Below are 23766 nucleotides of genomic sequence, written 5' to 3'. Positions count from 1 at the left end.
CTTGTAGGCATATTCAGTAAATCCAATAACCATGAAGAACCACACCAACAGGGCAGACAACAACCAACGTGCAAAAGACGACAAAGTGTGCAAATACAAAGGTGAAAAAAAAATTTGAGAACATGGGACAAGGAGTCCAACAGTGCTCCATGTAGATATGCTCAATCGAAGGGAGGTTTTACCCAAGATGGACTGGACCAGATTCACTAATTTTTGCAGGATTCACCACCAGGCTGTGATGTAACCAGTCAAATCCAGCACACGTCTATAGAAGTCTGTCAAAATATTAGATGTCATGCTGAATCTTTGCAAATTCCAAGGAATTAGTTGTGCTGCTGTACTTCCTTTGTAATTGCACTTACAAGAACAGGATATCTAAAATGATAATACTGAAGAATTTAAAGTTGCTGACCCTCTCCACCTTTGATCCACCAAATGAGGACTGGCTCATGGACCTCCAGTTTCCTTCTCCTGAAGTCTATAAACAGCTCCTTGGTCAAGCCATTTTAACATTTTTCTGTATATTGACCCTGTTCATTGTTTTTCTGCTGCATGCTAATTTCATTTTCTAATTCAAGACATATGAATATTAAGGGAATGTAGGGATACAGAAGATATTCAGGAAGAAGAAATTTAGTATAAATTAGTACATATGAACTGTCTAATGCTGTTATATGTTCCACTTCAAACACGGTTTTGCTCCTTCGAAGCTCCCATCCCACCAGCAAGCCAAATACCCCCTAGAAAATTGACAGCCATCAAAGTCACAATGTGTGTTGTACTTATAGGAAATCATTTGTAGTAGAACAAGGTGGAACTGAATAATGCTCAAATCTTGTACTACAGGCAACAAATGAGTGAGGGTATCAGCAGCAAGTGAATACAAGAACTGTAATAAAACAGGAGTAGGCTATCTAGTCCATTGAGCCTGCTCCACCATTAAGATTATTATTGATCTGGCCATGGACTCAACTCCACCAACCTGCCTTTTCCCCATAACTTAATTCCCCTACTATGCAAAAATCTAATTTTGCCTTAGATATATTAATGAGGTAACCTTTACTGATACCTTGGGCAGATAATTCCACAGATTCACTGCTTTCTGGGAAAACTAGTTCTTCCCCATCTCTGTACTCCCTTGAACATTGAGGCTATGTCCCCTGGTTCTGGTTTCATCTGCCATTGGAAAAAAATTTTCTGCATCTGTCTTATCTATCCCTTTCATAATTTATACGTTTCTTTCAGATCCTCTCTCATTATTCTGAATTCCATTCAGTATGGTCCTAGGTGACTCACTGTCTGCTCATAGGCTAAACCCCCTATTCCCAGAATCAACCTAGTGAATCATCTCTAAAGCAGTGTTTCCCAATCTTTTTTTTCTTAGCTCGACACACTCCTAAAGCACTTGCTTAGGCACAATATATTTTTCAATGCCCCCATAGTGTAAGAACATGTCTACTATATGCTAACATGAGAAAAATTATTCTGATTTAAATTTTTTATTTGTCTTTAAACCTAGCTTACACAGTACTTGTGCACTGTACAACAGCCTCAGTATTAATGTGATTCTTGAGCTTGATGGTTTTTAGCAGGAGTTGAAATACTTGGTTCAAGTTGTGATAGCAAAAGCAGTAAGTCCTCACATGTCCAAGGAGTTTCTGTATTTTCTATGTTTTCACTGCACTCAAGCTTCTCTCAACAAGGTAGGAGGATGGAAATTGCAATGAAGAGCAGTTTGGCTCTTCTCCAAATACCCGAAAACTTCATACGACAGTGTAGCCACATACTACAAAAGTCGACATTTTTGAAAAGCACTTTTGCTTCTTCATCATTCTGAATTTTAATAATTTCTTCTTGTAAGCTCTCTTCTTGTTCTTCCACCTTGCGAAGAAATGTCCAGATCGTTCAAATCCTTCAAATGATTCTGAAAATCCTTCTTCAGTGACTGCAGGTGTAAGCAGTACTCTTGCAAATCAATGTCTGTGAAAGAGAATGCCATACTTTTCATGCAGGCAAACTGTGGATACATTCTTCTCCCAGTGTTCTGCTTATATATTTCCAATTTTTTGACAAAAGTGGACATTGCACTATTTGCTTGGATTAAATTGAAACTCTCACCATGCAGTTTCATATTTAGAATGTTCATTTTGTCATACAGATCGGCTAGGTAAGCCACATCTCCACATAGAAGTTCAACCTTGTTTACCAAGCTCTTGTCGACTTTGAGCAAAAATTCAACCACAGTGTCAAAAAGATCAAAGAAACATTTTAAGCAGCAGCCTTTCGACAGCCCATACACTTCAGTGTGAAGAAGCAAGCATTTAAACTCTTCACCTTTATCTTGGCACAACTGGTGAAATATTCTATTTTATGGATGATAATTAACTTTGTTGATAGCAGATTTTACAAGAGTCGCTCTTGAGGAAAGTTGCTGGCTGAGGTTTTTGGCTGCAAGATGTTGCGGATGAATTACACAATGGATTACAGACTTGGAATTTATTTTTTCATAAATGCCACTATACCAGCGTGGTAATCTGTCATATATGGTGCTCCATCTGTTGCACAAGAAATCATGTTCCTAATAGGAATACTTCTTTCTTCAAAATATATTTTGAGCTTGTCATAGATTGATTCTCCATTGATATAAATCATAAATATGCCACTAGCATTGCCTTGCTGCCTCGCACAGTTGACTCATCCAATTGTATCCCAAATTCAATTGTTTTGTAGCTCTGTGCATAGTTGATATTCAATGTCTTCATTCATTTCGTCGATACGAGCTACAGAGTTTACTCAGAGGAACTGCCTTTAAAATACTGGTATCCATTTTGAGAATAGTGCTGAGCACTTCTGATACAGCAGGCGTTATTAATCTTTCACTAGTTGTATGAGATTTTCCACATTTTGCTATCATTTTGGAAATGTTATAAGAAGCAATGAGACCATTATCAAGGTCATATTTAGCTTTCTTGGCAAATGACATGAGTATGCAATGCTTCTTTCAGCTTCTGGAACTGAGTAATATCTTAAGTAGCCTTTTCAGGGTGTCTTTTACAGAAGTATTCCAGCAATCTTAATGGTTTAATGGTGTTATGTACCCCGTAACTTGGTCACTTACCAGCAAAGATAGAGAGGTCCGTTGAAGTCTGATGGTACTATTTTTAACAGTATTTATTGATAAAAATACACAAAAATAATATCAATGCAACCATACAGATAATATACGTCATCAATACTAAATCTAAAAGTGCTGGTATAATAATAATCAATAAGAAATAACTCTATCGTTGTCTAGGGGATAATGTATTGTCCGATGGAAATATAAAAGTCACTCAAGTTCATTCAAGCTGCCGGCTGCAGCCTTTGGTTGGAATCAAGAGAGAGAGTTTAAAACTTGCCCATTCCTTTTATGATGTCAATCCTTCGAGAGTCGTCGGGGCTGATTTCTCCTTTGTTGTTAGCTAAAGCCGTTCTTCCGTGGCAAGGCCCACCAATTCCGAGGCAAATGGAAAAGGACGCACGTGGCTTTCCACTGGCTTTCGCTATTACGCTGTTACAGGATTTCTAGCGTTTCTTCTGGTGCGTCTGAAGGGGCTGTTCCCCCAGGCCCTCTTTTATCCTGACTCACAGGGTCTCAGATGTCAATCAGGGTGGAGGGATGCCTCCCCTCAACCAGCCCACTTTTGGTCATTCCCTGAGGGCTTCAAATAAATAGCTCCGTACTCAATACACAATTCCGTCTCCAAGAGACAATGGCTGTTTCCCATAGCTTTGTATCGCCGAGGGGCCAAGACATTCCAAACGTCTCTCTCTCATTTCCTGGGTCTCCTGACCTGAAGCAATAGCGATCTTGCGATTCTCAAAAAGGAGGGGGCACAGGCGTAACAACGGCTTCATTAGACAGTACAGTATTACAAATAAGACACATGGGGTGTCGCTGATCTGATGGGAACAGAATAAAACCATACTCCAGGAACATTACATTGTATTGACGCACGTTCTGTAGTTTCTGTTTTTTAGCACGATAAGAATTCAAGGCTTCACTGCCTTCAGACTCAAATGCGATCACACTGTATGTATTTATTTTTTTTAAAAATTAACACAAACTGGGAATACTATCGGATGCTGGCAACGGCAGTAAGTTGACACGGTCGGTCAGGTCTCATGCCTCAAGTTAGGGTGCCGCTTACCCCTCCCCGCCACAAGAATCTTGAAAGTCCCCCAATGACTTCTATTTCCCCATAAGACCCCCTTAGGACATATAAATATCCCCTGTTGGGAATCACTGATCTAAAGCTATTATATATTTCTTAGTTAAGAGACCAAAATTGCATGCAATACCCCAGCACCCTGTCCATTTGTAGCAAAACTTCCTTAAAATCTACATCTTTGATTACATCTATAATCCAATATGCAATTAGTATTAATTCTAGTTTGAATAAAAACAGAGAGCCAGGTACTTGCCATGTTAGCAACACCTAACTAATGGACAGCCCATAAATATGGATGAGTGTATGAGAGACTGGCAGGATGGGTGGGGATAGATTTGCTGACTGCTGCAGGGCTACAGGTATTTTCTGTCAGATAGGACCAGACATTTTGCATGCCTTCTCCCCCCCATCCCCCTCCTCGATATGCACAATTGGGGGCTGGACTCAATTGATCAGTAGAGCAATTGTTCAAGCTAAGCAGACTCAATTGCTCACCACTGAGTTAGTTTCCTACACCTGCTTGCTCTCCCATCACAGTTGTTACTGTTCATTTCCAACTTATGAACAGTTGTGTTATGAATATTTCTCAGGTTTGGAACCCTGTTGTAAGTGAAAGCATACTGTATACCACGCATACATAATGTATAGCGTTGAAACTAAAAGGTGAGATTCACACAGATGAGAAAGAACGGAAAAGTTGACACAAAAAGTGATGAACGTAACAGAGTTCCCACAATAGTCCAGACACAAGAGACAAAATTGCCACAACTGGGCAGTACTCAGACCTATTCTCCCAGTAGGACATTTAAGGCTTTTGGATGCTTAGTCTACTCAGTGCTGTTTTGCCTCAGAGAGATCAAAAAAGAGAGCAGTATCTTGAGTGAGAGATACTTGAAGGGTGCACAACTGAATAAACAGACAAACGAAATGACCTGTTAAAACAAAAGCACTCTGGTCTCAACTTAATTTTGTCTGAGCTGTTGACAGTACATCTCAAACCCAGACTTGGAAAATGTTTTCATGTCTGTACAGGATGGATGTTTAAAAAAAACTGTACAGTGTCTCTGCTGGAAATGGGAGGTGGTGTTTGGTGCTTGAATGGCACTGTGAAGGGTCCTGCTTACTCAACAATTTTCAGTCAAAGAATCAAGGATGACATGCTGTTGTGTTGTAATTAGCCCCCGATTTCCTTCATCCAGCTATGCTACCAATTACAGAGGTGAGAAAATGGAAGCTGGTGACCCAAGAGAAGGAAAAGACACAGTGCTATCAGTCAGGGTGGGTGGATTTTTCTTCAGGGGTGCAGTAGTATCTGGATCTGAAAGGGAATGGGGACTGATTTAAGGACTAGTTCAGAGTTGAGTCTGGTAAAGGGAACAGAATAGGTCAGGCTTTGACCTGAAATGGGGATTGATATGGACAGGAATGGCTGGGCAATCCTAAACTTCAGACTTCACTTGGAAGCCCCAAGTCAGGGTTCAAATTAAGATAAGGAATTTCAGAGGAATGCTGGATTTAATGTTCAACAAAACTTCAGCAGAGAATCTGTAATTAAAGTGCATGTGCAGATGTTGAATATATCAAAGTTCACAAACAAGTCACGTTTGAATCAAGCTGCACACTTGCAGAGGAAATTAGGAAATATGAGTAGTTTAAGATGACTAGCAAAAGATCTTGAGTAATTGCAGAGTTAGTAAGTCACATAAGGAGTTGATGCCTCATCCCACTTCTACTCTGACACTGTTCCATCAAAGCCCAGCAATAACTGAAGAACAGCTCCTCATTTTCCAACTGAATACATCACAGCCATCAGTACAACATATGAATTCAACAAGTTTAGATAACCAGCCTTTCCAGTTTCTATCACAACTGGCCAGAACTGCTAGTTATTCCTCTCACCATTGATGCCATCTGACATGTTGGATATTTGTTTTTTTTTAAAAAACAACTCACTGTTTGCCACTTTCAAGTCCACAAGACCATAAGATATAGGAGCAGAAGTAGGCCACTGGGCTTATCGAGTGTATTCCACCATTCAATCATGAGCTGATCCAATTCTTCCAGTCATCCCCACTCCCCTGCCTTCTCCCATACCCTTTGATGCCCTGGCTAATCAAGAGCCTATCTATCTCTGCCTGAAATACACTTGGCTTCCACAGCCACTCGTGGCAACAAATTCCACAGATTTACCACCCTCTGGTCCTCTGACATCTATTAAAATGACAGACACGCAACAGAGCACATACTGGAATCCAGAGCAACAAACTGCTGGAGGAGATCACCAGATTAAACTCACCTTTTATAAGATGCCATTCTGCTACCTCCATGCCTATCTGGACCTGGCAATGGTGTGGGACGGTGGTACAGCTAATAGTGTTGCTAGTCCATAGCTCCAGTGACCCTGCTTCATTTGTGAACTTTGGTGATGTAGTGTGGGCATGTGATGGTCTGGATTCCAAAGGTGTGTGGAAATTGCCCCTAGCATATTAGTGTGTGGTTAGATCTGAGGGGAGCTGATGGATATGAGAATAAAATGGGATTAGTGTAAATTCAGAATAAAAGAATGCTTAATGGTCAATGCAGACTAGATGGGCTGAAGAGGGCAGTTACTGTGCCAGCCATCAATTCTAAACATCATCAAATTTTTGCTTACCAATTATCATTTCATTCACTCTTACCATCTCCCCTATCAATACGATATCAGTATCCTCTTCCTCTGTATTAAATATTCTTGCGGGCAGATTTACCAGAGCATTTGGGAGTGGCTTAAACTGATATGGCAGTGGGATGGGAACCGGTATGATAGAGCTGAGGATGAGCCAGCAGATTTATAAGTAGATGATGGGTATAACATGAATGTAAGGAAGGAAAAGCCAATGATTGCGTACAAATGTAGACAGAGCAAAGAGTTAGATTGTATCACAGAGGCAAAATTCAAAAGGGCAAAGAATACAGGACTGAAGATGCTGTATTTGAATGTGCACAGCATTTGGAATAAGGTGGGCGAACTAATGGCGCAATTAGAGATTGGTCAGTATGATGTTGTAGGCATCACTGAGTCGTGGCTGAAAGAAGGCCATAGTTGGGAGCTTAACATCAAAGGATATACTTTGTATCGAAAGGACAGGCAGGGAGACATAGGTGGGTGGTATGGCTCTGTTAGTAAGAGATGGAATTACATCTTTAGAAAGAGGTGACATAGGGTCAGAGAGTGTTGAATTTGTGGGTGGAGTTAAGAGCTGCATGGGTAAAAAAATATCATTATGGGAATCATATATAGGCCTCCAACTAAGAGCCATGATGTGGGATTGAGATTGCAAAGGGAGCTGGTAAAGGTATGTAATAAGGGTAGTGACATAATTGTAATAGGGGACTTCAATATGCAAGGGAATTGGGAAAATCAGGTTGGTGCAGGATCACAAGAGATGGAATTTGTTGAATGCCTACTAAATGGCTTTTTAGAGCAGCTTGTGTTTGAGCCTACTTGGGGAAAAGCCATCTTAGATTGGGTGATGTAATCTTATTAGGGAGCTTAATGTAAAGAAACCCTTAAGAGGCAGAGATTATAATATTGAATTCATACTGCAACTTGAGAGGGAGAAGCTTAAGTCACATGTATCTGTATTGCAATGGAATAAAGGGAATTACAGAGGCATGAGAGAAGAGCTTGCCCAGGTGGATTGGAGGAGGATACTGGCAGGGATGGGGCACAGCAGAGATGGCTGAAGTTTCTAGGACTAGTTCACAAGGCGCAGGATAGATATGTCTCACAGAATTTGCATGGGGTAGGCAACCATGGCTGACAAAGGAAGTTACGAACTGTATAAAAGTTAAGGGAAGCGCATATAAGATAGCAAAATTTAGTGAGACATTGGATGATTGGGAGGTTTTTAAAATCCAACAAAAGGCAACTAAAAAAGCTACAAGAAAGGAAAAGATAAAATGTAAGGGCAAACTAGTCGATAATATAAAGGAGGATACTAAAAGTTTTTCAGTTATATAAAGAGTAAAAGGGAGGTGAGAGTTGATATTAGACCACTGGAAAATGATGCTGGTGAGGTAGTAATGGGGGACAAAGAAATGGCAGATGAATTTAATGGGTACTTTTCATCTGTCTTCACTGTGGAAGACACTAGCAGTGTGCCAGAGGTCTGCGAGTGTCAGGGATCAGGATTGAGTGCCATTGCTATTACAAAGGAAAAAGTGCCAGGCCAACTCAAACGTCTTAAGGTGGATAAGTTACCTGGACCAAATGGACTACATCCCAGAGTCCTGAGAGATGTTGCTGAAGAGATAACGGATGCATTGGTCATGATCTTTCAAGAATCACTTGATCCTGGCATGGTCCCAGAGGACTGGAAAATTGCAAAGGTCAGTTCACTTTTTAAGAAGGGAAGAAGGCAAAAGAAAGGAAATTATAGGCCAGTTAGCCTAAACTCGGTGATTGGAAAGTGGGATGAGATTTCAGGGTATTTGGAGATTAATGATAAAATAAGTCAAAGTCAGCATGGTTTCTGTAAAGGGAAATCTTGCCTGTCAAATCTGTTAAGAGTTCTTCAAGGAAGGTGGACAAAGGAGAAGCTGTAACGTTCTCGCTCGGGTGTGAAGTAACGCCGAGGTAAACGTCGAGATAAACCAGAATCAATGCAAACGAGACCGCAGTAAGATTAACCATTTACTGTTCACTCTTCACATTAACGCATGGTGAAAACTGTTGAAAAACAATACAAGATTGGTACAGTGTTTGTTCCCTTCTAAATATCACATTTACATTGTGAATACTTGCAAAAGTAAAACTACAATAACTACATTACATTAAAGTGCAGCATACAGTCAGAATCTAGCTGCTCCATTGGCTGCTTTAGATACACTTCAATACAAACTATCCCGACTCTTTAACTGACGAAAAGGTAAACCTTACCGACCGTCGTTACTTTTAACAGAATCGGCGTTAACATTTTAACTCAAAATACCGATTATCTAATGACTTACAGCGTTGCTTTCACTGTGTCTTTGGTGCATAGAGAGACCCTAGTCAGCGTTATGGTCGCACATGTGAGTGACCCCCACCCTTGCGTGAATCTCAAACCGGTAATTCCCCACAAGACGCGGCGAACCCGGATGTGACGTCATCGCAGCCGCGATGTATTACAGACAAATCAATTGATTTAAACAATCCTAACTTTAACTGAAAAATGCTAACAAATTACTACGCGAAAATATTATAAACTAAATAACTGCCATAAAGGCAGCACACTCCCCGCTTGGCCTTCATAAGGTCACAATGAACATAATACGAACTTCAGTCTCTAAATCAGTCGTTAGGTAGAAGTAGAATGACTTCTGTAACAGGCCTTTGGTAAATTTTCCCATCGCCTTGGTCGGTAGTTTTCAACTCGACGTCCCTGACATGTCCATCCCTACTAGGGAATGTGGCAGTGATTCTGGCCATTGGCCAGCAGTTGCCGGCGATTTGCTTGTCCTTGAGCAGGACTAAATCTCCAACTTGAAGGTCCCTTCTCCATTGCTTTGTGTACAGGTCCTTATCGGAGAAGTCCCCTGGTGGAGGGGCAGCTCCTGCCTTCTGCGTAAGGAGCATTGATGGCGACAGTATGAAGGGGTTTTCCGGGTCAGAAGACACGGGTAGGAGTGGTCGTGCATTCATAATGGCTGTGACCTCTGTCATTGGTGTGCCCAGTACCTCGTGGGTTGATCGGATGCTTTGCTGCATCTCAGGTCTCCTTTCCGTGGTTTTTTGCAAGGGCGTGAACCGCTTGACTGCCTGCTCTTTGTTGTTTGGCAAGCACTGGCGTGGTTCTCTGAAAGGTAGTGGGGCGACCCCACTATTTGCTTTGTCTCTGAAGACCTTGGTGTCCTCCGTTTTTAAGATGATGGCGTCTTGAGCCGATGGAGCGAGTTTATTATCATGCTCCTTTTGAGCAAAGACAGACTGACCCAGCGTCTCGTCAGTTACTTTGCGCTTGTTAAAGCCTTGTGGTGCTTCCTGGACGCACATGGAACTTGTGCGGGGTTGAAGAATCATATGGCGGCTACTCTCTAGCACATTGGTCTTGAGTGTGTTAACCGTTGATTTGTGTTCGTTGCCAGGGCACACCTCTCCTATCACCACCCAGCCCAGATCCAGGCGTTGGGCAAAGGGGGCGTCGTGTGGTCCATTGACCTGCTGCCTAACCTTGTGTACCCGGAGAACATCCCTCCCTAATAGCAGGAGTATTTCTGCTTCTGGATCCAGCTCTGGGATGTGTTTGGCGATGTGGTGGAGATGTGGTTGGTGTAGCACCGCACTTGGCGTCGGGATCTCAGTGCGGTTATTCAAGATTTTCTCGCACTCTACGAGTGGGGGGAGACAGATGAGGACTTTACCATCCAGGGACTCGATCTGGAAGCCTTCGGCCCTCCTTCCGTAAGTTTTCATGTTGCCTGAGCAAGTTCTAAGGTAGTATGGGAACTGCTCACTCTCAATGTTGAACAAGTTAAAGAACTTTGGACTGACTAGCGAGCGGTTGCTCTGATCGTCCAGAATTACGTAGGCTTTGATGGCCTTGTCTTTGGCTCCCTTAGGGTACACCTTAGTGAGACAGATCTTTGAACAAGAACGGCTTGCCTGAGCTTGACCGCAAACTTCCGTACAGCTCGAGCTGACAACAGTTGTCCTGGAGTGAGTTTCTCCCTCCCCGCCGTCCTGTTGTGGGGGTGAAGGAGCGTTGTCGGTTTGCGGTGACGGGCCAGGATGCATGGCCCAGTCGTGATTAGTGCTATCACATTCCAGGCACTTCACGGCGATCGTACACTCTCTCGCACAGTGAGAGGTCGAGGAACAGCATCTAAAGCATATTCCTTTCTCCTCGAGAAGGGCCTTCTTCTCTTCAAGGGGTTTTTCCCTAAACGTTCTGCATCTTTTGAGGGGGTGGGGTTTGTTATGCAATGGACAATTCTTGCTAGGGTCGTTGTTAGTTGTAAGGACTTCAGTCTTAAGCGCTGAGACTGGTTTAGTGATGTTGGAATTATTCGAAGTGGATTTATCTGGCTTGGTGTAAATTGTACTGCTTCCTGGACCTATGAGGCTAGGATCGTTTCGCTTCTTCGCCTCCTTGCACACGAACCTGGTGAAATACTCGAAGGGAGGGAATTGACCTTCGTGTTCTTCCTTGTAATCTGAGGCAACGGACAACCACCTGTCCTGCAGCCCAAATGGAAGTTTGTCCACGAGTTGTCTAATCCCGGTTGGAGTGTCTAGGTATACTAGACCAGCTGAGTGGCCATCTTCTTTGGCGCCTTGAATCTCCATGAGTAAATCTCCAAATTCTCTTAGCTTGGTGTGGTCCTTGGCTGACACCTTAGGAAAATTTCCCAAACGTTGGCATAGCGCCGCCTCAATAATTTCGGGGGCTCCGTAGCCCTCCTGAAGTCTCTCCCATGCTTTCTTCAATGCTAGCTCGGGTTTGTTGATGTACACTGAACGCATGCGTCTCACCTGTTCGCATGATTCTTTTCCCAGCCATTTTGCCATAAGATCCAACTCCTGGGTTGCTCTGAGTTGGACTCCGTCGATAGCGTTGGTGAAAGTGGAGTACCATGCATGGTAATTTTCAGGTTTATCGTCGAACCGGTATAGTCCTGAAGTGACGAGATCCCGTCGTGCGAAATACCGTGCTGCGGATTCGTCTGCAGGTGGCGTGCGGGCTGAGGGAACATGTCCACAGGTACATGACTGAGGGCGTACATCTGTTATGGGATTTGCTGGTCTGGACTCAGTCTTTGCCTCTCTTCTCCCCAAATCCGGTAAGTTCGGTGTCGAGAAGTACTTGTCGTGAGCCCTGGCATTCCTGGGTTCATCGTGGAGTTGCGAGGGTAAATTATCTTCCTCGGATGGACGTGATGCCGTCGGGCCTCTCCAAGACTCCTCGTGAAGTGGGACGTTATCGAATAAGTAAAGAGAGGAAGAAAGAGTCTTCCATTCCATTTGAGATTGGACATAGTCCCTTGTACGTTCCAATCCGATCTTTTCTGAGGTAGATTTTCCGTCCTTCGGATCATGCATTTCTTCGGCGTCTTCTATTAACTCTGCTTCCACCTCGGCAGCTGCTGCTTCTCGTTCTAGCTTCAGCGCTTCTAACCGTGCCTCTACCCTTTTCCTTTCCAATTCGTTTTCGGCTTCTCTGGCAGCCGCTTCGGCTTCTCTGGCAGCCTTTTCCTTCTGGTTTTCGGCTTCTCTGGCAGCCGCTTCGGCTTCTCTGGCAGCCTTTTCCTTCTGGTTTTCGGCTTCTCTGGCAGCCGCTTTCATCTTTACTTCTAATTCTTCTTTGGCAAAGCGCGCTCGCACCTTGGCGGCTTCTGCTTTCGCTCTTGCTTGGGTGGCCTTACTTGATGCCCTACTGCCCCTGTCGCAGGATGACGATGACTTTGACAACGACTTGATGCTGGATCGGGTTGACATGGCTGCACTTTAAACACCTGATAATGCCGCTTTTTCACTGTAACGTTCTCGCTCGGGTGTGAAGTAACGCCGAGGTAAACGTCGAGATAAACCAGAATCAATGCAAACGAGACCGCAGTAAGATTAACCATTTACTGTTCACTCTTCACATTAACGCATGGTGAAAAAGCGTTGCTTTCACTGTGTCTTTGGTGCATAGAGAGACCCTAGTCAGCGTTATGGTCGCACATGTGAGTGACCCCCACCCTTGCGTGAATCTCAAACCGGTAATTCCCCACAAGACGCGGCGAACCCGGATGTGACGTCATCGCAGCCGCGATGTATTACAGACAAATCAATTGATTTAAACAATCCTAACTTTAACTGAAAAATGCTAACAAATTACTACGCGAAAATATTATAAACTAAATAACTGCCATAAAGGCAGCACAGAAGCAGTGTATGCAATTTAACTGGGTTCTCAGGAGGCATTTGATAAGGTGCCACACATGAGGCTGCTTAACAAGATAAATTCCTATGGTGTTACAGGAAAGATACTGGCATGGATAGAGGAATGGCTAACAGGCAGGAGGCAGTGAGTGGGAATAAAGGCTGCCAGTGACTAGTGATGTTCCTCAGGGGTCAGTATTGGAACCACTACTTTTAACATTGTTTGTCAATGATTTGGATAATGGAATTGATGGCTTTGTGGCAAAGTCTGCAGATGATACGAAGATAGGTGGAGGGATAGGTAGTGCTGAGGAAGCAATGTGATTGTAGAAGGACTTCCACTAATTGGAAGAATGGGCAAAAAAGTGGCAGATGGAATACAGTGTTGGGAAATGTATGACAATGCACTTTGGTAAAAGGAATAATAGTGTGGACTATTATCTAAATGGGGAGAGGTTTAAACACCAGAGGTGCAGAGAGACTTAGGAGTACTTGTGCAAGGCTCCCAGAAGATTAATTTACAGGTTGAATCTGTGGAAAAGAAGGCAAATGCAATGATGGCATTTATTTCAAGGAACAGAATATAAAAGCAAGGAGATAATCCTGATGCTTTATAAGACACTAGTTAGGCCTCACTTGGAGTATCGTCAATGGTTTTGGGCCCCTTATCTCAGAAAGGACATGTTGTCATTGGAGAGTCCAGAGGAAGTTCACGAGGATGATTCCATGAATGAAGGGGTTAACATATGAGGAGCATTTGACAGCTTTGCACCTGTACTCACTGGAATTTAGAAGAATGCAGGGTATCTCATTGAAACCTACCAAATGTTGAAAGGACTAGATAGGGTGGATATGGAGAGGATGTTTCCTGTGGTGGGGGTATCCAGAACTAGAGGGCACAGCCTCAAAACTGAGGGGTGACCTTTTAGAACAGAGGTAAGGAGGAATATTTTCAGCCAGAGTCTGTGGAACACTCTGCCAGTGACTGCAATGGAGGCCAAGTCTAGTTACGGTGGAATTTGATAGTTTTCTGATTGGTCAGGCCATCAAAGGACATGACGAGAAGGCAGGTGTATGGAGTTGAGTTTGATCCAGGATCAGCCATGAAGGAATAGCAGAGCAGCCTTGATGGGCTGAATGGCCTAATGTCCCCTATGTCTTATGGCCCCATTTTTCTAGATACTGCACGTCTCCAGTAGGTTCCACTTGGCTTCATACTACCGCTTCGATAGAAGATTGCTAACTGCTATTCTATTCATATATTCTCTGTTTCCCAGACTTATTTTCCCTCTTATTATACTTAGCTTGGCTCCCCCTTGAAGGATTCATCTGTCAAAATCATGTATCCTTTTTTATGCTGATTTCAGCATATTCTCCATTTCTCGCATTATTCAGGGAGCCTGGGCTTTGGCTTCACTACCTTTTCTTCTTGTAGGAATGTGTCCAGCCTGTTCCTAAAGCATCATCTTCTGAAAGATGTTACATTATTCTGTTACTGTTTCTCCCATCAAGTTTTGCTTCTATTTCTCCCTTGTTTGATTCCCTCTTACTTCACTGAGTGAATATATCAGTGTTTGTTCAGATTGTTACTTGCCCTTCTTTATTACTAATTTAGATCATAATGCTATGATCTCTGTTTTTCACAAATGTTCTCCCACTGACAGGGCCCACCTCATTCTCCAGCAACATACACCCTATCCTCGTTACATGTGTCTTCAGACTATGCGGAATCTATTTCTACCAATGTCTCCTTATATGCGTCCAAAACTCAGTTATGCGAGAAGCACTGCTTTCCTGCAAATACAAGTCACGTGCACGCGTCTCACAGTCTCACTGTTGGGATGAGAAGCGCCGCTTTCCCGCCAATACAAGGCAGGTGCGCGCGCCTCACAATCTCACTCCCGCCAGTCTCGCATTGGTTTTGGCAAGGTGTGGATGTGTGATCTTGCACTCTTAAACTTTTGTTGGTTTTACCTACGGTGCAGTGATTTTGTGCTTGAAATATTTAACTATGCCTCCTAAGTGTCTGTTGTCATGTCCTGGGCCATCAGCCAAATGGCAGAGAACCGCTTTAATGCTTGAAAAAAAGATGGAAATTATAAACAGTGCGACATCAGGTGAAGGTATAACAGCTCTGGGACGCTACTGCCGGGAACAGAATCTTGCCTTTAAAGTTCTTTTGTTGCTTGACAATGCGCCAGCCCAACTTAAACACACCTACCACTGTTGGTGAGTACTGTACACCCTAGTATGTTAACTTTCTATGATTTATTACATTGAATACTATCTTAGATTGATGAATGAAATATAATACGATTGTGCCTTGTTGTACTGCTTTTGTGTCGTATTGGTATGAAAATGTGAATAAATTACAGATAAAACATGTTTAGGAAGATCATCCCTATTTACTCCATTTAAATAATTATTCACATTATGCGTCGACGGCGAGGAACGTATCCCTCGCATATAACGAGGATAGGGTGTATCCAGGGATACATTGTATCCATTTAAGCTGTGCAACAAGTAGTTATGATCTCGAATTCACTGCCTGAAAGGGTCGTGAAAGCCGTGAATGCTAATTTTCAGGATAGCATTGGCTAAATAATGGAAATGAACAATATATTTCAGTGGCACAAGAAATAAGCAAGGAAATGGGACTAATTAGTCTGTCTTTAAGAAAAATGTCAACAAAGATCCAGTGGGCCAAATGGCCTCCTCCCGCACTTTATGTTTCTGTGAATAAGAGAATAAGGAAGAATGAGGTGTGAATTCTTTAAAGCCATGCCATGTAGGAGACAAGGGAACTAGACCAACAGATATTACAGCACATTTAACCCAGCAAAATATCTTAAGGTGTTCACAGAATTATTAATCAAAATCCAATCTTGAACCACATATGAAAGCTTAATGGCCATCTTCAAATGAGAATGATTAAGTGGTTTACAAAGGAAATTCAAGAGCTCTGGATCTTGAGAGCAGAAAAGACAGCTGCTAATGGTGAAACTATCAAGTTCAGAGATGATCAAAGTTCAGAACTGGCAGAGCATGGTGATTTGGAGTACTGCATGCTGTAGTAATTACCATTCTATAGGAAGGATGTGATAGCGCTAGGGGAATGCACAACAGATTCACTAGGAGTTACGGGGAGATATTGGATAGGCAGGGCTGCTTATGCTGGAGCAAAGAATGCTGTAAGGTGACCTCGTATATGATATATGGGACACAGTCCTAACGTGGGCACATAGGAATAGTGTCTTTGAGCTAAAAGGTCAGCATGTATATGATGGGCCAAAGGGCCTGCTTGGTGCCACACTCGCTTCATTGGAATAGATTACCGAAAGAAAGGGGCAGAGCTTTGAAAAATACATTTTCACTCTGACAAAAGAGATTATGCAGATGCTAGAAATCCAGAGCAACACACACAAAATACAGGACGAGGTAAGAAGCTGGGAGGTGATAATTGGAAAGGCAAAGGAATCGGTTAGACGAGACTAGACCTCTGGAGAAAGGGAGAGGGGAGAGGTACCAGGGGAAGGTGATAGGCAGGTGAAGAGAAGAGGTGAGTGGTCAGCGTGGGGAAAAGAGGAGGAAAGGGGAAGGGGAAAATACTGGAAGGAGAAATTGATGTACATGCCATCAAGCTGGAGGCTTCCTGAACAGAATATGAGGTGCTGCTCCTCCACCCTGAGAGTGGCCTCATTGTGGCAAAAGAGGTGGCCATAGGCTGACATGGTAGAATGGGAATGGGGATGGGGACAGGAATTAAAATGGTTGGTCACCAGGAAATTTGGCCTTTTGTGGATAGACCAGAGGTGTTCAACAAAGCGGTTTCCTAATTTAAGTTGGGTCTCACCAATGTAGAAGAGGGGCACCGGAGGCAGCAGACAACCCCAAAAAATTCACAGGTCAAGTGTTGCCTCATGTGGAAGGCCTGCTTGGGGTCCTGAATGGAGGTGAGGGAGGTGAATGGACATTTCTGTTGCTTGCAAGGATACATGCCAGGAGGGAGATTAGTGGGGATGGACAAATGGACAAAGGAATCACAGAAGGAGCAACCCCTGTAGAAAGCAGAGAGCCGGGGGGGGGGGGGGGAGGTGGGGTTAAAGATTTGTTTGGTGGCAGGATCCTGTTGAAGATGGCGGAAGTTGAGGCGAATGATGCATTGGATGCGGAGGCTCATGGGGTAGTAGGTGAGGACAAAATGTACTCGGTTAAACCCGGTTAAAGCTGCTGAAGGATGGGGCGTGCACTGACATCCAGAAAATGGAATAGATGCAGATGAGTGGAGCATCAATGGTGGAAGAAGGGAAACCCCACTCTTTAAAGATGACATCCCTGATGTCCTTGAAAGGAAAGCCTCATTCTGGGAACAGATACGGTGGAGATGAATGAACTGAGTAAAGTGAACAGTATTTTTACAGGAGACAGGGTGGGAAGAAGTATAGTTAAGGCATCAGTGGAAATTGGTAGGCTTCTAAAAGATATCAGTAGGTAGTTTGCCTTTAGAGATGCAGACAGAGTGTTTAAGAAAAGGGAGAGTTGTGTCAGAAATGAACAAAGTGAATTTAAAGGCAGGGTGGAAGTTGAAATTAAGTAGGACAGTGAAATTCAGGACAAAGGTGGCAGAGTTTGGATGAATAGTCCATTTTTTTGTCATAAATCACTTCCTAAGCATTGACTTAGCAGACTCAAATTATACTGCAGATGCTGTGGTCAAATTAACACATACAAACAAGCTGGATGAACTCAGCAGGTCTGCCAGTTTCTCCATTGACCAACTAAATGGCAAGGGCTCACTTCATATGACCCTTAGCTACCTAATCCCAACTGGAGCACCTCCAGCAACAATCCACTTCTTACACTTACACTCTTCTTCTGTGAACAATCTATTCTTTGCGTTCTCATCTTTCTTAGGGATCAATGGCATCATGGTGAAGATATTGGACGAGTAATCCTGATGCCTCAAATTCCACCTGGGTTGCAGGGTAAGCCAAATCCGGTTAATTTAAAGGTAATTACCCACCACAGATTGATTGAAGACTCATTTAGTTCATTAATGTTCTTCAGAGAAGGAACTCTACTACTCTCACCCAGTGTGGTTGGTTCAACTGTCATCTGAAATGGATAATTTCTTTAGGGAATTCAGGGATAGGCAGAAACCGCTGGTTCTGCAAGCTACATTAGTGAATAAATGAAAGCTCATGGATGCTGGGATCTGGAGGGGAAAAAAAACTGATGGAGGGTTGGGTAACAGCTGTGAAGAGAAAGGAATATTTGATGTTTAGGTTGAAACCATGCACTTAACAAGCCCATAGCTGCTGGAGACACTGCACCATGACACTGGGCCCAAATTCCACGTGTGAAAATTCAAAACTCAGAGGTGCAAAAGAGACTTGGGAGTCCTTGTGGAGGACTCTCTAAAGGTTAATTTGCAGTCTGAGTCAGTGGTAATGAAGCTAAATGCAATGTTAGCATTCATTTTGCAAGGACTAGAATACAAAGAGCAAAGAGTTTTGGGTCCCTTATCAAGAAAAGATGTGCAGGCATTGGAGAGGGTCCAGAGGAAGTTTCACAAGAGTGATTCTGGGAATGAAAGGGTTAACACAGAGAAACATTTGATGGTTCTGGGCTGGTACTTGCTGGAGTTTAGTAGAATGGTGGGGGGGGGGGGGTCTCATTGCAACCTATTAAAAATTGAAAGGTCTATGTAGAGTAGATGTGGGGAGGATGTTTCCTATGCTGAGGGAGTCTAGGACCAGATTCATGGTGTTGTAAATACACGTGTCTGTGATTGTGCTGCAAGTTTTTTGTTGTAATGTACCTCACCATATTTGTACACATAGCAATTGACTTGTCTCGACTTGAATATTTCTGTTGTGCTTATGCTCTCTTCTGCCAGGTACTAAGCTGTTCCTTGGTTATAATAAGTTGCTAACTTCTTTGAACTCTCTCATTTCCCCTCAACCAAGACATTATTGCAGTTTCTATGTTTGTTTAAACAGTCACCTTGGGATTTGGTACAATTTCTGTTGAGAGGTGTAGTCTTGAATAACATCCCAGTTTCATCAGCCACATTTGGAGTGTTTTGTTTTTCTTTGAGGTTATAAAAAAGTTACCAAGGCAAACCGTGAACCATTTTTCATGGATTCTCTTACCTCCCAAGTGGTATTCTATACAAAGTACATTACCATTGTTTCTGAATCTTCTATTAATCAGTTAAATCAGGTTTTTGACCTTTGCACAGGCAAATAACAAATCTTTTCAATGTCATTAAATATCTAAAGTTAGTGGATCTTCTTGGCCCCTGTAGTGCTTGATACAGTTGTCCAGTTATCTCTTTCAAAGTCCACTGTTGTCCAGCTGGGTGTAAGTGAGCTACTAGTTTCATTCAGGTCAATCGTAAGAATCACCCGTAATGGCTTCTCTCACATCTGACCTCTAGCCTCTGGTGCATCCCAATGGTCTATCCATGATCCTATTATTTCTCATTTACATATCACATAGTTTGTGAAGACACAACAATAGGTCAGGAAGTAAAATCTGAAGATGATATAAAGTCTAGAGAGGGATACAGGCAGGTCAAGTGAGTAAGAAAGATTTGACAAATGGAGTGGGACAAATGGAGTATAAAGTGGGAAGATGTGAATTGTCCATTTTGACAATCAAAGATATATATCATTTGCATGGTGAGAGATTACTGACTTGAGTTGTAGAAGGTTCTTGGTCTTCAAGTGCACGATTTGCAAAGGGCAAGGATGATGGATCAGCAAGGAATTTTTTTAAAAAAATGATAGAATACTGTCATTAACTGCTGGGTGAGAGTCCATGAAAAACTGTTTAGAGTTTGACTGAGTAATTTCATATCAACCGAAGGAAAAAGAAATACTAATATTACAGTGACAATATGAACAGGATTCCTGTGGGATGGTATGGAATTCTGTACTTCACAAAGCCTACATAGCGATTTTTATTTAATGTGCAAAGTTCTGGATAGGGAGTTTAAACATAGGTGGAAATTACCAATCAGTATATCAGTTAAGGATAAATAAAAGAGAGTTTAATAGAAATAGGTGATTTCTCATGATTGATGTTATTTATTACGACAGGGAAATGAATACAAATGTAATGAGGTTACACTTCGGTTACAGAGGCCTTGTAACCAATGCGAGTTTAGAAGAATGAGAATGGACTTTACTGAAGTATACAGTGTTCTTGTTCTAAGTAGTATAGAGGGGATGTTTCTGTCTGTGGGTGAATCTAGATCTGGGACAACTGAGTTATACAAGAAGGAAACAGGCCCTTCAGCCCATATGGCTCATGCCGATTAAGATTCCCATTAAACTCATTCTATTTGCTGGCATTTGCCATCTTTCTCTGAACCTTTCCTACTTCTGTTCTTGTCCAAGTATTTTTTTCTAATGTTGTTAGTGTACCTGCCTCAACCAGCTTATTCCACAGAAAACTCTCTAGGTGAAAAAGTTACCCCTCAAATTTCTGTTAAATCCCACTCCTCTCACCCTAAACCTACATCTTCTAGCTCTTGATACCCCAACTTTGGGAAAAAGGCTGTGCGTATTCATCCTATTTATGCCCCCTACAATTTCTTGCACTTCTATAAGATCAGCCTTCATTCTCTTATAATCCAATGAAAAAAAAAGTCCCACCCTGCTCAACCTCCCTCTATAACTCTTTCCCTCGAGTCGCAGGAAAATGGTCAAATCTCCTTTGCACTCTTTTCAGCTTAATGGCATGTCCTCTACAGAGGGGTAACTAAAAGTGAACACAATATTCCACACGCAGCCTCACCAACATCTTCTAAGACATAACATCCTAACTTCTATGTTTGGTGCCTAACTGATGAGGCATGCCAAAAGTCTTTTTTTTTTAAACCACCCTGACTACCTGGGACTCCACTTTCAGGGATCCATGTACTTGGAACACCAATGTCCCTCTGTTCTACAACATTCCTCTAGGGCCTACCAATTACTGTGAAAGACCTACCCATATTTGTCTTCCCAGTACACAACAACTTGTACTTACTCAAATTAAACTCCATCTGCCAATCCTCGGCCTACTATCCCACTGATCAAAATCCCTCTGTAATTCTGTTTACTATTGTTTACAACACTGCATACCATGATTTTCCTCAAAATCATTGATATAGATGACAAATAGCAATGGGCTCAGCACCAATCCCTGGGAACACTACTAGTCACAGTCTTCTACTCCAAGAAAGTCTTCCACTCTTTGCTTCCTACCTTCAAGACAATTCTGTATCCATGTGCCTGCTCCCTTGGATTCCACGCTATTTTTCCATTGCAGTCAACCACTTGGAACCTTATCAAAGGCCTTACTGAAGTCCACAGACAGAACGTCTATCATTCTGTTTTCATCGGCCTTCTTGGTTACTTCTTCAAAACACCTAATCAAATTCATTAGGTGTTAACTTCCATGCACAGTCATGCTAAATATCCCTAATCAATCCATGTCTTTCTAACTACATATATACGGTGGCATGCAAAAGTTTGGGCACCACTGGTCAAAATTTCTGTTACTGTGAATAGCTAAGCAAGTAAAAGATGACCTGATTTCAAAAAGGCATGAAGTTAAAGATGACACATTTCTTTAATATTTTAAGCAAGATTACTTTTTTTGATGAATCTGTCTCAATGACTATCATCCAGTAGCACTTACATCCACAGTGATGAAGTGCTTTGAATGGTTGTGATGAAACATATCAACTTGTGCCTGAGAAACGAATTGGATTTGCTGCAATCTGCCTACCGGAACAAAAGATCCACAGCAGATGCCATCTCAGTAGCTCTTTACTCAGCCCTGGACAGCAAAGATGCATACAAAAGGATTACAAGGATGACTGTATAGACTACAGCCTGGCATTCAATACCATCATACCTTCAAAACTAATCAATGAGCAAGTCCTTGGCCTCAATACCTTGTGCAATCGGATCCTCAATTTCCTCACTTGCAGATTCCAGTCAGTTTGGATTAGCAACAATATTCCCTTCACAATCACCACCAGCACAGGTGCACTACTCACTTTACAGTTATGATTGTGTGGCTAAGTACAGCTCCAATGGCACATTCAAATTTGTTGATGACACCACTGTTGTAGGCTGAATCAAAGGTGGTGATGAATCAGCATATAGGAGGGAGACTGAAAATCTGGCTGAGTGGTGCCATAGCAAAAACCTCTCACTCAATGTCACCAAGACCAAGGAGCTTATTATGGCTCTTGAATGGAAAATCCTACAAAAAGTAGTGGATACGGCCCAGTCCATCACAGGTAGAGCCCTTCCTGCCATTGAGCACATAAAGAAACGTTGCAGGAAAGCAGCATTCATCATCAGAGACCCTCTCAGCACTCAAGACATGTTCTCTTCTCACTGCTGCTATCAGGAAGAAGATACAAGAGCCTCAGGACTTACACTATCAGTTTCGGGAACAGTTATTGTCCCTCAACTATCAGACTCTTGAACCAAAGGGAATAACTTCACTCAACTGCACTTGCCCCACATGTTCCCATCACCTATGCACTCACTTTCAAGGACTCTTCATCTCATGTTCATGGTATTTTTTTGTATTTGCAGTTTATTGTCTTTTGCACACTGGTTGAACTCCCAAGTTGGTACAGTCTTTCACTGACTCTATTATGGATTTATTGAGTATGCCTGCAAGAAAATGAATCGCAGGGCTGAATATGTGACATATGTATCTTGATAATAAATTTACTTAGAACTTTGAATTTAACAAATTTCTACCACTATAACCCCATAGCACTATGGCAGACCCAGTATATGCAGTGGCAAACCTTTTACTCCTACAACATTCTGCAATCTCCCTGCATAATTGTTCCTTTAATCCCCATTGATTATAATGGGCCTACAGTACAATCCCAACAAGGTGACTATCCCTTTATTTCTCAGTTCCACCCACAAAACTGCACTGGATGGTCCCTTAGTAGTTTCATCGAGGACAACTGTTGTGACACTGTCCTCAATCAGAAATGCAACTCCTACCCACATACCACTAGCTCTTACCTGCCAATAATACTTGTACCCTGGAATATTTAGCTGTCAGCCCTGTCCCTTAGTCACGTTTCTGTAATATCCCAATCCAATGTAGATAGCCATGCCCTGGGTTTATCTGCCTTACCTGTCAGGCCTCCTGATTTAAATAAATGTCTTTCCAACAGTCTTTCCTTGCTCCCTGCTATGCTGCTGCTGTCTTGTCTATTAACCTTACTGGCATTGAATTCTGTCAACTTCCTACTTCCCACATGCCTCATTTTTGAATCCCAGCCCCTGCCAATCTAGTTTATGCTCGCCCTAGTACTATTTGCTAATTTGCCTGCTAGGAATTACCCCCACAACCACTTCCAGTTCAGCTGCAACATTTCCCTTTTGTACAGGTCACCTCTGTTGCAGAAAAGATTCCAAAGGTTCAGAAAAAGTGAAATCCTGTCCTCTGCACCAGCTCTCCAGCTGCACATTCATCTACCACACACTCTTATTCTTAGTAGCACATGGCACAGGAAGTCTTGCTTTATTTATTTATTTATTTAGTGACATGGTGCCGAGTAGGCACTTCTGGCCCTTCGAACTGCACCACCCCAGCAACCCCAACAATTCTGATTTAACGCAAACCTCA

General features: G+C 42.5%; 1 protein-coding gene across 4 annotated transcripts in view; it reads right to left on the bottom strand.

The window, feature by feature from the left end:
• ice2 (interactor of little elongator complex ELL subunit 2) overlaps positions 1–23766 on the bottom strand; it is a 123430-nt gene that overhangs the window by 10229 nt on the left and 89435 nt on the right. The gene's annotated exons all lie outside the window — the stretch shown is intronic.

This window comes from Hemitrygon akajei, chromosome 21 (genome assembly GCF_048418815.1).
Source record: "Hemitrygon akajei chromosome 21, sHemAka1.3, whole genome shotgun sequence".
NCBI classification, from domain to species: Eukaryota; Metazoa; Chordata; class Chondrichthyes; order Myliobatiformes; family Dasyatidae; genus Hemitrygon; species Hemitrygon akajei.
The sequence above is the reverse complement of the archived record's forward strand: the minus strand, read 5'-3'. Positions and strand labels throughout refer to the sequence as shown.